The following is a 15,000-nucleotide window of genomic DNA, read 5'->3' as shown; positions in this document are numbered from 1 at the left end:
GCATGCTACGGTGACTACCGCCTGAAAACCCTCCGGATTGTGGTAAGTGTGAGGTCTCATCTCGGCCGTAATCAAAGGGCTAATGAAAATTAAAATAATTAATAATTTCCCATATTTTGGTAATCATAGAATCAACTAAAAACGATTATTAAATAAAATTATCTAAAAATGAAAAAATCCCGTAGGGTGGGTCTGCCCAGACCCAACTTGCACCAGATAGGGTTAAGAGACTGGCCAGTCTTGGAGGCCTTTGGGCCTCATCCTTGAAGTTCTTGGGCCCTCTCCAGGCCTGCTTCCCCAGCCTGGCAGGATACCTGCCTTCCTCCCGAGGAAGCAGCCTCTGGGTCGGACCCTTCCCTTCAAGGCTGCCCTCAAGAGACTGGCCAGCCTTGAGGACTTTGGGTCTCATCCTTGAAGTTCTTGGGCCTCTCCAGGCCTGCTTCCCCAGCCTGGCAGGATACCTGCCTTCCTCCGAGGAAGCAGCCTCTGGGTCAGACCCTTCCCTTCAAGGCTGCCCTTAAGAGACTGGCCATCCTTGGAGGACTTTGGGCCTCATCCTTGAAGTTCTTGGGCCTCTCCAGGCCTGCTTCCCCAGCCTGGCAGGATACCTGCCTTCCTCCGAGGAAGCAGCCTCTGGGTCGGACCCATCCCTTCAAGGCTGCCCACCCATCCCTTCAAGGCTGCCCTCAAGAGACTGGCCAGCCTTGGAGGACTTTGGGTCTCATCCTTGAAGTTCTTGGTCCCTCTCCAGGCCCTTCCCCCAGCCTGGCAGGATACCTGCCTTCCTCCGAGGAAGCAACCTCTGGGTCAGACCCTTCCCTTCAAGGCTATCCTTAAGAGACTGGCCAGCCTAGGAGGACTTTGGGCCTCATCCTTGAAGTTCTTGGACCCTCTCCCAGGCCTGCTTCCCCAGCCTGGCAGGATACCTGCCTTCTCCGAGGAAGCAGCCTCTGGGTCGGACCTTCCTTCAAGGCTGCCCTCAAGAGACTGGCCATCCTTGGAGGACTTTGGGTCTCATCCTTGAAGTTCTTGGGCCCTCTCCAGGCCCGCTTCCCCAGCCTGGCAGGATACCTGCCTTCCTCCAAGGAAGCAGCCTCTGGGTCAGACCCTTCCCTTCAAGGCTGCCCCTTAAGAGACTGGCCATCCTTGGAGGACTTTGGTCCTCATCCTTGAAGTTCTTGGGCCCTCTCCAGGCCTGCTTCCCCAGCCTGGCAGGATACCTGCCTTCCTCCGAGGAAGCAGCCTCTGGGTCGGACCCTTCCCTTCAAGGCTGCCCTCAAAAGACTGGCCATCCTTGGAGGACTTTGGGTCTCATCCTTGAGTTCTTGGGCCCTCTCCAGGCCCGCTTCCCAGCCTGGCAGGATACCTGCCTTCCTCCGAGGAAGCAGCCTCTGGGTCAGACCCTTCCCTTCAAGACTGCCCTTAAGAGACTGGCCATCCTTGGAGGACTTTGGCCTCATCCTGAAGTTCTTGGGCCCTCTCCAGGCCTGCTTCCCCAGCCTGGCAGGATACCTGCCTTCTTCCGAGGAAGCAGCCTCTGGTCGGACCCTTCCCCTTCAAGGCTGCCCTCAAAGACTGGCCATCCTTGGAGGACTTTGGGCCTCCTGGGAAGTTCTTGGGCCCTCTCCAGGCCTGCTTCCCCAGCCTGGCAGGATACCTGCCTTCCTCCGAGAAGCAGCCTCTTCAGACCCTTCCCTTCAAGGCTGCCCTCAAGAGACTGGGGCCAGCCTAGGAGGACTTTGGGCCTCATCCTGAAGTTCTTGGGCCTCTCCAGGCCCTGCTTCCAGCCTGACAGGATACCTGCCTTCCTCCGAGGAAGCAGCCTCTGGTCGGTCCTTCCCTTCAAGGCTGCCCTCAAAAGACTGGCAAGCCTTGTAGGCTTTGTGGGCTAATCCTTAAAGGGCTTGGGCCCTTTCCATGGGAAGGGTCAGACCCATAGGCTGCTTCCTGAGGAAGGAAGGCCTCTGGTCGGACCCTTCCCCTCACCAATACTCTTTGCTTTCTCTTACCCTACTTTTCAAAACTGACACTTTCTGTCTCCGGCTTCCAGACGATTTGAAGCATCTCGGAGATTGTTCTGACACTTTGAAGCTCGGCGCATGCGAATGGCATTTTCTCTCGTCCTTCCAGGAGCCGGAGGACTGAAGGATTAAAAAATGTCTTCAAGGAAAATCTCGAAGGTTTTAGATCATTTCAACATCGCGATAACCATTACTTGGAGTTCTTTTTCTGGAACATAAACAGCTTCTTTGCTTTCACGAGTCGTCTTCTATAAACTTATGAGATTCCTCTTACTGACGATATTGATCATCCCTTCGATTCTTCCTTGCTTCTCCGAAAAGTAATTCTGTGAATCCAAAATCTTTGAAGTAGTTTCAACACCTCAGGTTATCTACTTTATTCTTCGTCAGCATTCTTCAGTATACTCACGCCGATGTCGTCTCTTTTGTTCCTTCTCTTTCTTATTTCGAGCGAAGAACTGCTCCAAGCGGTAATTTTGGGCATCCAAAATCCCCTCTCAATCAGATAGAAAACACCTCAAGTTCTCTACCTTTATTTCGTATAAATTCTTCAGTTCCTCCGTTCCACTGTCTTCCTCTCTCTTCTTGATTATTTCTTCCTTATTTCGAATGAAGAGCTTGCGTCCGTGAGTGACAATACGACTGTAGAGGTGCCGAATAATCGCAGAAGGCGGGAACTCGACTTCTTGCATACCATGAAGTAGTCCATATTTTCAGCAGTAAACAATTACAGACTGAAGCTATCTGCCATTCTCGTGATGTATTTTCTCTTGAAAATCTCTTTTAGTCGATCTGCTTCGTCATCCAGTTCATTTTAACCATAAACTTCGCCTTTCTTTGCTCACATGCTGTCTCTGAAGGCTTCAAGACGTCTTCCTGGGATCCCTGAGATGGCCACTGTAGTCCTTGGTGTCAGTGCACCTACTGAGTGATGGCGCTATACGCATGAGCGGGAAGAATTCTAAAACGACTGCAGGAAAAACACGAAGATATTACGGCGCCAGGCGACAATGATTCTTTCTGCAGTGCAGAAGGTATGAAATTTTCTTGAAAGCTTTGTGCCACGAAAAAACATCAATATTAAAAAAAAAAAGAAAGAAATTAAAAATTTAGTGAAAATCATCATCGTTATCCTTTTCTCTGGGTTGGAGAGAAATATATATATATATATATATATATATATATATATATATATATATATTTATATATATATATATACTGCTTATATATATATATATTTTTTATATATATATATATATATATATATATATATATATATATATATAATTTATATATATATATATATATATATATACAATATATATATATATATATTTATATTTATATATATATATATAGGTCTATATATATATATATATATATATATATATATATATATAAAATATATATATATATATATATATATATATATATATATATATATATATATATATATATATATATATATATATATATATATATATATATATATATATATATATATATATATATATATATATATATATATATATATATATATATATATATATATATATATATATATATATATATATATATATATATACATACACATACATATATATATAAATATATACAGTATATATGTATATATATATATATAGTTATATATATATATATATATATATATATATATATATATATATATATAACACATATAGGTATATATATTATATACATGTATGTATATATATATATATATATATATATATATATATATATATATATATATATATATATATATTATATACATATATATATATATATATATATATATGTATATATATATATATATGTATATCTACATATATTTATATATATATCTATATATATGTATATATATACATATAGATAGATAGATAGATAGATAGAATATCTCCTCCTCGACGAGGGAAAAGGATACGATGATGATGATTTTATACATTTACATTTATTTCTTTAAAAAAATGCTATTTTCGTGGCAATAAAAGCTTTCTAGAAATTTTTGGGGAGGACAAGATCAACTTGAAATTATTATTATAGATAGATACATATACATAAATATATGTATATATAATATATATACATATATTTTATATATATATATATATATATATATATATATATATATATATATATATATATATATATATATATATATGTGTGTGTGTGTGTGTATACACTGGTTTGCAAGTGTCTGTGTGTTAATTTTTCCCAATAGTTAAAAATAAGGTGGTCTCAAGAATTTCTGTTTCCCAGAAATCAGTCATCACTAGCGCTCAGTAATCCAGTCAGCTTCAAAGAAAAGTGACCTTTTTGTTTTAACAAGGCTTTCTCCATTGCCATTGATCACCTTATTAAGGGGAGAGAGAGAGAGAGAGAGATGGTCTGCCTCCAGCAAGGAATGATTAAGTTTTTTTCAGGGCATAGCAGAGTAAGTTATAAATATATAGTTTTTTTATGGTACCAGCATCAAATTATAATAGTAGATTTTGAAGGATACAGAGTTTAAATCGATTTGTCTTATTTAAAGAAAAAGCTTCTTCGGAAAAGAAATAAGTTTTAGAGTCTTCAAGAACACAATTAAAGACCTGCTGGAAAACTTTTCCAATATTCCTGAAAACCTGTCTACCATATACTTTGAGGCTTGTATTTCAAGTCAATGGTCCCTGTATGCTTGTCCTGTATGAATTGGATTCATATTCTAAAAAAAAATAATAGTAATAAAAAAAATACTCATAGTAGCATGAGTCTTAAAATGAAAGTAGCAAATCCTCCGTTGTATATTTATCTTTAAATATATGTACATATACATAACTGTGGAATTGTTTCTCCAATAATAATAATAATAATAATAATAATAATAATAATAATAATAATAATAATAATAATAATAATAATACTGAGATAATATTAAGCATAATTTTACTGATGAAGATGCAATTTTAATAATTTTAGTAGACATTTTTTAAACAACTTTTAGAGCTGGTTTGCTGGGTCGACCTTTGCCTTCAGTTTATATAAACAAACTGAAGGGATTTAATGGGATCACCACTTGGTTATTTTTCTAACATCTCATGTGCTCCTGGAGGAGCGCATAATAGAAGAATGTCCCATTAGGTTCCGCCTCTATTTTTATCGAAAGATATGTTGACGACACGTTCTCCTATTTCGTCATGAATGTCATGCAGAGTCCTTTCTGGAGTTCGTCATCCGACAACATCCAAACATAAGGTTATATGGAGAAGGAGGTAAATAAATAAACTCCCCTTCCTTGATCTTATTATTTCCAGAGGTGACTCAGGTTTTACAAGGTGTAAATATAGAAAAATACATTTACTGGTTTGGGAATGAATTTTTATAGTTCGTGTTCTTTCATTTGAAACTGAACTCTATTTTAACCCTCCTCCATAGGGCTTACACCCACTCGTCAAACTGGAAGAGTTTCCACGATGAGATATCCTTTTTACTTGAAATATTTCAATAATAATTGTTTTTCCATCACGACTTTTTCAGATCCCTAAATAAACTGCTAAACAGAAAATGACTCCGGCAACACCTGAATCGACTGTGCCGAAACTAAAGATGTATGCAAGTTTCCTTTCGTGCATGATGATACTTTAGGAGAAAAAATGCACAGCCATTATTCAAAAAGAGTTTCAGTTTTAAACCTGAAAAATCATCCTGAAAAATCCCTTTACAATAGGGTCACTGTTCAGAGTCAAAGACCGGCTCAGTCCTCTGTTTTCGTCCAGCGTTGTTTACTAAGTACACTTGACCGGGATGTGATCACGGGATATACATATGTGGGATGCACGAGGAGGCCCCTGAAGGTCCATAGACACCAGCCACAGTCATCAGAACAGTAGCAGGTTATCTAATCCTGAGCAATCAAATATACGAAATCATTCAAAATTATGTAAAACTTTATATTATAACTGTCTTTTTCATCCTAGGCCGAGTGCAGAACAACAACGACTTAACCATCCTAGAATCCATAATTATCAGGAAGACTGTGCCGTCGTTAAATACTCAATCGTCCTCATTTGAAATGTTTATAGCCCAGTTTGGTAAACTGGTTTTCTACACTGTTTGTACTTATTTATGTTAGTCTTGTTCTTTCTTTCATATAGGTAGGTTGTTTTAAGATTTTAGTGAACTCCTTTTACTCATTATTGACTTGTCTTGGAATGAGGTGTTTTGTTTTAAATATTTTTACTACATAAAGAGCTGTTGCCATTGCATTAATTTGTTATTGATGTTCATAAATTATATTATATTTTATAGCCTTGAAAATGCGACTTGGAATTCTGTCAGAAACGTCGGCATTGAAAAATAAACTTAGATGATGAGGATGCCTTGAACATTGCGTTTTCTGATGTATATATATATATATATATATATATATATATATATATATATATATATATATATATATATATATATATATATTTTTACTAAAGGAGAAATTAAACTGCATGGTATCTATAGATACCCATCCAGTTTAAATGAGGTCCTTTAAAATTTAGTTAATGCACAGAACAATTGTGTATGTGATAAAGTTAATATATACGTATGTATACATATATGTGTGTGTTAGTGTGTGTATTAACAGATAGTTAGACACAGAGATAGATGCATAGATAGAAAGATATATATATATATATATATATATATATATATATATATACATATACATATATATACATATAAATACATATATATATATATATATATATATATATATATATATATATATATATATACATATATATACATATATACATATATGCATATATATAGTAGGGCGTGACCGATAGAAGAACAGTTCATCATTGATATATTTATTAATAGGTGCCGATTTTGGATCACCCATATCCCATCTTTTCTGGCTAAAAAGACAAAACACTAATTAAAACTGACAACAGAGCTTACAAAATTAAAAAAACAAAGATTGAAAATGACAATGACAAACAAGAAATAGATTACCTTCAGTAGTAAAGTCCAGAGGATGAAAACTGAATATGAGTAAACAAGGTTAGCAAGTAAACAAGAAAGGCGGGGGTTACTATAGTACGACCGTTTTAGGAAGAGACTTTGCCCCTCTTAAACTGACCATTAACCTTCTGACTAACAAGTCTCATTGTTTGCGCCTGTTATCAAGCATATACTATAATAGAAAGTTCTGAATGAAGTTTTGTTGTCCCACTTAAATTTTAGATAAAAAAAAAAATTCAATATATGAAAATGATAGATGCAAGAAATTTGGAAACCTAGATGTGCTTTCTATTTTGAGTTTTGTTTATTTGGATGCTGTACTTTGCAATGTTCTTGAGTTACGTCATCTACTATAGTTTTTATTACTGTTCCTTTGCTGTTATCGAAGTCATATAATTGTGATATAGTTTGAGCATTTTGAATTGTTTTTCTTTCGTGTATGAATAATCCTGTCTTTACCTTTTGCTGTATCAGCGCGTGCCATTTTCACTGTGCACTATAAAATAGCTCATAATAACTAGGGCTGTTAAATATTGTTACACCTATATATATATATTATATATATATATATGTATATATATATGTTATATATATATATATATATATATATATATATATATATATATATATATATATAGGGTGTAACAATATTTAAAGAATGTTTATTATGAGGTGTTTATAGTCTTTTTGAAAATTCAACCTACAAGGAGGTAAAGACGGATTACGGCAAAATGAAACAAAGCAATTCAAAAAGCTCAAAACTATATCACAATTAATATATATATATACCTATATATATATATATATATATATATATATATATATATATATATATATATATATTACACATTTATACAGTATTAGATTTATCTGTGCTTTAAACACTGTCATATGATATCATACTGCTGTGGCATTTCTGTTATATGTAGATTTTTAAAGATATTTCTGCCACTTTCTGTCGAAAAACAGATCTATATTTCAATTTATTTCAATTTCAGTGTTCAACAGGATATCACACAACAAGGGAAAGCAATAAATTTATTTACAATCGAAGTATGAGGAGGCATTACTTTATGAAGAATCTCGTCAGAGGATGCTACATCGATAACAAAAGAATCTATATCTTTATCAATGCAAACATCTCTTGAAGCGTCATCTCTTTTTATATCTTCGGCATGTCTCACATCATTAGCCCAGTTGTCAGAAGATATGGATTCAATTGCTTCTTTGACCAAAGGAAGCAGGTCTGATTTTTTAAAATGATTCTTCTTGCCACGTATGATTTCACCTGCGCCCATATCAATTCTGTTGCATTATACTGGCAGTGATATGTAGGCATAAGACTATGTCCATGATCTCTTGCCAGTCTGTCAATCACGTAATCATTTTCTTTACATGAATGTCTTTGCAACTTTACTAATTTTTTATTAAGTCTTTAACTTCATCCTTTTTAGACATTGTCGGAGGTTTATTAATTCGAACTGAATGATAAGAAGCGTTATCCAACACATGATGGCAGATGGCCCTATATTGGGAAGAAGCTAGTTTTAAACCACTTTTCAAACACTGCAGAATTCATCTGAATTTCTAGATTGCGTATCCCTTGTCAGCTGGGTGCTTGATCATTGATAAAAAATATTACCCAGAAATGGTTAATATTGCAACCAATATTGTGATTGTGTCTACTTACTCTCCAATGTTATTGATGTACAATTAGAAGGAATAAATCATGTGGTAAAAATTTTTATTCTGTCACGCCTCTCTCTCTCTCTCTCTCTCTCTCTCTCTCTCTCTCATTTCTTTTTTTTTTTGCCCAGCTAGTGAATAGTAAGCGGAACCATAAAAATGATGAAATTCTTTATGATTAGTTTTCTGACGAATATACAAATAATTTTTAACTATAATACACAACTGTGATGTAGCTGTCCTTACGGATTCAAACAGAATTAGAGAAAATGACAAAAAAAAAAAAAGAAGACTGTCATCCTCAATCAGTGCAGTGCTTATACTCTGGCAACACTAAACCCTGATATATAGTACTTATCCTATGTTTATTTATTTGTGTTGTTACATTAATTGCATAATATCTATATCACGGATCGCTACTATCACAATATTATCATATAAATAAAACAGGTTAATTTGCAGCAAAACAACAAATACAAACGCTATTACAATGATTGTTTGATTTCGTGCGTCTGGTAGCATGCTACGGGTGACTACCGTCTGAAACCTCCTGATTGTGGTAAGTGTGAGGTCTCATCTCGGCCGTAATCAAAGGGTTAAGCAATTATATTATGAGGTTTGTTTATGAATTTATGCTGTCGTATTGTAAATGAAGCTGTAGGCAATAGGCCTATATTTGGTTAATAGCCTTCGTTTGCTAACATTCACTTTTAAATTATAACTTTAACGTTATGTCATTTTAATACATGTTTCTTGGCATATAGGAAAGATACATACATATAATTTTGCGACATATATTTCCCGATTCAGTATTATTATTACTCAAATAATACATTAAAAACTATATAGCTTTTATATTTCCCCTTCAATTAGCTCGGAAATAGCTTAAAATTTACGTAGTCCTATACAAATTAGTTTTAGATTACCTTAAACCAAATTCAAATACAAATTAAAGATTATTTGTTGTCGCCAAAACAATGGCTGTTCCATTAACCAGGACGCCCCCCCCCTTTGCATACAGTTGCACTCATTTTTTTTTTCTTCGTTTGTTTTTATACAATGACAAGTATTTCAGTGACAGCAGCTATAGAAATTTATATATTACATCAAGATTTTATAATGATATGCTATATTTAGTATGCTTGTTAATGATTAAATTCGAAATAGATACAATACTGACGAATCCTGCAATCTATGCAGTTACAATGGTGGGCGGGGTTTCTCCGCCAGGTTAGTCTGAGGAGGCTTATAGTAGATGTATGAGTGAGTGTTACAAATAACTTTTTTATTATTGTTTCTTACCCTTGCCATTGTTTGTTTTCTAGAACCCAGCTGAAAAATGATCGTTTTTAAATGTAAGTACCATTGTACGTACATGTATGTGTATAATATGTGTATATATATATATATATATATATATATATATTATATTATATATATATATTATATATATATATATATATATATATATATATATATATATATATATATATATATAGATATATATATGAGTGAGTGTTTTCAGATAACTTTTTATAGTTATTTATTTTTTACCACTGTTTCTATGTTAGACGAATTCAAGTGAAAAATTATCGTATTTATCTTACGCTTGCCATTGTTTGTTTGTTAGACGAACTCATCTGAATAAAATTATCGTAATTAAATAAGACCACAATTTATATATATATATATATATATATATATATATATATATATATATATATATATATATATATATATATATATATATATATATATATATATATATATATATATATATATATATACATACTTACATATATATATAGGCTAAATATATACACTATATACAGTATATATATAAGTGAATGCATAGGTGAGTGTTTCAAATAACTGTTATTTTTCTTTAAAAGAAAACTATTGTCCCGGCTTTGGGTCGCGGGTCGTACATATACCGAGACATCGAAAGATAGATCTGTTTACGGTGGCCTTGATTAGTCTATACGCTGTAGCGGCTGTACAGAAAACCCGATTGCGCCGAAGAAACTTCGGTGCCTTTTTTTACTTGTTTTACATTTATATTTGAACAGTCATCTGTAGGCTGCAGCAGGCCCACCTACTCAAATCGTTTCCTTTTTCCAAAAACTCTACTAATAATTTATTTTATTCTCCCTAAATCAAATATTGCTTTTTATATCCCGTTTATTCTTCCTATTCTCCTGAAATTCTTCATAACTGTTTTTATATCTCTTGTTTGATCAGTTATTCGTAGACTTCAGCAGACCCACGTACTCAAATTGCATTCCTATTTCCCAAATCTCCACTGAAAATTAAACTTATTCTCTCATAAATAATTTTTTTATATGTATTTATTTTAGATTACGCAATTGTTGACTGCAGCAAACCCCACCTACGCAAATTCGATTCCCCTTTCCCAAACTTCCACCGGAAATTTACCTTATTTTTAAAAGAATTGCCTTTTCTCCAGCTCCTTTTCTTTTCTATGTACTTCCTAACCCTTTTCCAATGTAGCTGTGGTGCCATCTGGCTGAAAGGCGACGATGCCCTAAAGGAAAAACAACTCCCATTCCGCAAAAATATTTTCCGTTGCTGCTAGAAATCGATTACGGTGGGCCACATTCTTGACACTGCTGTGCCCTACAGTATGTTTTTACTTACGATAATTTTCCTTATTTATATACTGCGCATCGATGATTTCAAAAGTGTATAATTATGTATATATATATATATATATATATATATATATATATATATATATATATATATATATATATATATATAAATAAATAACTATATATGTATATATGCATATATGTATAATTTTATATATAGCCTATATATAGAGTAATATATATGATATATGTGTATATATACATACATGTGTATTTATATATGTGTGAAATGAGAGAAACAAAAACACTTGTATGGAGCGAAAGAACATTTGTTCTTTGTAAATTAATTCTTATTTAGCCATTACCAAAACAAGACTTTAATAAAAAAAACTCTTATTTTAGCTGCGAAAGAAAGAATAAAAAGTGGATAAAAAAAATCAGTGATACAAATTGTAAAATTGCATAATGTATTAGAGCCTTCACTTTCCTTAAGGGAAACGTGATGAAGTTTGTGATAAGACAATCCCTACCCTCCTATATATAAGGAAGAGAATCTTGTACAGAACCCCGTCAGAATTCCTCAGCCATGGTCATCTCAAAATCAGGGAGAGAAGTGTTTCTTCAGGGATATTTGCCGCTGAAGCTGTATTGGCAACAAAATCTATTCACCAGAGTGAGAGAGGCCGAAGGAGGAGAGAGAGAGAGAGAGAGAGAGAGAGAGAGAGAGAGAGAGAGAGATGGTCCCAGGGAAATCAGTATTGACAGCAAAACTCACTCGCCACAGAGAAAGAGAGAGAAAAGGAGGAAAGGTGAGAGAGAGGAAAGGAGGAGAGAAGGTCTCAGAGGAGTGGATTGGGAAAGTAGCGAAATCAAGGAACTGTCACTCAAGTCGTTGCTTTGGAATTCTGGGAGAGAGACTAATAGATGGTGGGGGGCCTGTGTATTTATTTTAGAACCCTGGTTGTTTTCACTCCCAAGTCCTAAGTTTAAATAATGTCTGTAGCGTTGGATAAGAGGAAGGTATGTTCTCCTTCCTTTAGATAAGAGAAAGGCATAGTCTCCTTCTTTACTTAGGATACTTGAACAAAGTTAAGTATATCTAGTGTAACCAGACCACTGAGCTGATTAACAGCTCTCCTAGGGCTGGCCCGAAGGATTAGACTTATTTTACGTGGCTAAGAACCAACTGGTTACCTAGCAACGGGACCTACAGCTTATTGTGGAATCCGAACCACATTATAGCGAGAAATGAATTTCTATCACCAGAAATAAATTCTTCTTATTCTTCATTGGCCGGTCAGTGAATCGAACGCGGGCCTAGGAGAGTGCTAGCCGAATACGATATCGACCCATCCAATGAGGAACTAGGAATTTACAGATTTCGTTGTAAGTTGGCAAAACCTTTTTTCCTAAAAAAAATAGAATATATCTTATATTGTGAGCATCACCTTATTCTTTCTGTAACTGGTGTTTTACTTCCTATTCAATAAAAAGATAATTTTTCACGAATTTTACAGATGCAGAGTAGTGATAAGGTTATAGTAAATGAAAGGATGGACAGGATGTGTTTTGATATGGTTTGGTATTGGAGGAAAAATGAAGAATAATAGTTTCGTGTTTATAGTTTACAGCGCAGAAGGTGTCAGGACGATGAAAGAGAACTCCTAGGAAGGTCAGGGTAGAAACTGTGGAAGACATATAAGAAAGGAAGTCTCAACATCCAAGAAACTGACAACTTTCATTTCTAGAACATGGTTGACGACCATAGTAGATTTTCAGCGCATCAGAATCTATTTACCGTCACGCCTCCTGAATTTCTTGGTACTTTCTTTAAAAAGTCTCAACAACCCCACCTATCTAACCAGAATTCTCAGCTCTCCCTCATCCCATCCCACTGAAATCTGCAAAATCATACACTATGTCAGCTTAAAGTCCTATTGACTAAATCATCTCAGAACGCAGAATCATATTTTCACCAACCTTAAGCTTTTCATTACTTCCGCATATCCCACCGCGTATCCCAACATTTCACAACCTTCCTTTTCCTCTTGATCAAGATATTCTACGTAAATAGTTCCCCTCAACAGATTCAACCTTTGTTCTTTCATTTGCAATCAGCTTCTGAGCTTCATTTCCATAAAAGTGAGTTGGGTCAACAATCCCTTCATACATTTTAATCCTAGCTAACGTGACAATCGAAGCCACTTCCCAATTATTTGTACTCAACTGGTTGCTGTCTTACCTTCACCTTGATTGCAATTCTTCTTTTTTTTTTTTTTTTTTAATCCTACCAACATTTATTATATATACTCATGATACCATTCAAAATAAGTTTCTTCAATTTTGCTACCTATGCCAACATTCATTTCCCCTTCTTGCACTTTACTCTGTCCGCACTTTTTTCTGTCCGCCCAAAGCTCTTAAAAACTACTGAGGTTAGAAGGCTGCAAATTGGTATGTTGATCATCCACCCTACAATCATGAAGCATACCAAATTGCAGCCTTGTAGCCTCAGTAGTTTTTTTTTCTATTTAAGGTTAAAGTTAGCCATAATCATGCTTCTGGTAACGATATAGGAGAGGCCACCACCGGTCCGTGGTTAAAGTTTCATGGGCCGCGACTCATACAGCATTATACCGAGACCACCGAAAGATATATGTTTTCGGTGGCCTTGATTATACGCTGTATCGGCTGTACAGAAAACTCGATTGCGCCGAAGAAACTTCTGCGCATTTTTTACTTGTTTTCTAGCTTCTGCAGGCTCTTGTCATTATAACCAATTAGTACTTTTTCATCTGCTAATTTCTACAATTTTCATCTGCTAATTTCTACAATTCCTTTAATTGTATATGGGGTCTGAATAGAGAAAGTTAACCAAGCTATAAAGATATTTTCTGGACCTGATTATCAGAAAAGGTTATATACTATATCATATATTTATGTAAAGTTAGATTTTTTCGTTATGTATTGCATTTTGGGGAATATAAAGATTGTCTTTCTCTCAATCGAGTTGGAATGCCTAATTTAGGTAATACGCTATGACTTTAAGAGATGCACAGATATCCTGTAAAGATATATTTGCAACACATTTATGAACAAGAGTAAATTTACATAAATAAATAGGTTTTAGTTTTCTGTAAAAGAAAACTATTGTGCCGGCTTTGCTTGTCCGTCCGCCCTCAGATCTTAAAACTACTGAGGCTAGAGGGCTGCAAATTGATACGTTGATCACCAACCATCCACTCATCAAACATACCAAGTTGCAACCCTCTAGGCTCAGTAGTTTTTATTTTATTTAAGGTTAAAGTTAGCCATGATCGTGCGTCTGGCAGCTCTTTTCGGAGGCGTGTGACGCATCCCTCACTCTACTGCATCTTGGGAGCAACTGAAGCGCTACCGACGCAGCTGATACTATCAGCTATGCCGTATAAAACTATTAACTTGATAGTTTTATACAGCATTATACGTTGTAAAGAAAACTCGAATGCGCAGAAGAAACTTCGGCGCATTTTTTACTTGTTTTATTGAAAAGTACGCTGGAATTCTAAATGGTAACGTTTCATACAAAAGCACTCAAATGTTTTTGCATTGCATGGTGTCGCTACTCACAAACATGTATAATTTTCTGATCTTGTGGTGAGTCTTTCAAAACGAAGCTTTAATTT

This window comes from Macrobrachium rosenbergii, chromosome 59 (assembly GCF_040412425.1).
Source record: "Macrobrachium rosenbergii isolate ZJJX-2024 chromosome 59, ASM4041242v1, whole genome shotgun sequence".
NCBI classification, from domain to species: Eukaryota; Metazoa; Arthropoda; class Malacostraca; order Decapoda; family Palaemonidae; genus Macrobrachium; species Macrobrachium rosenbergii.
This window is presented reverse-complemented; position numbering follows the sequence as displayed.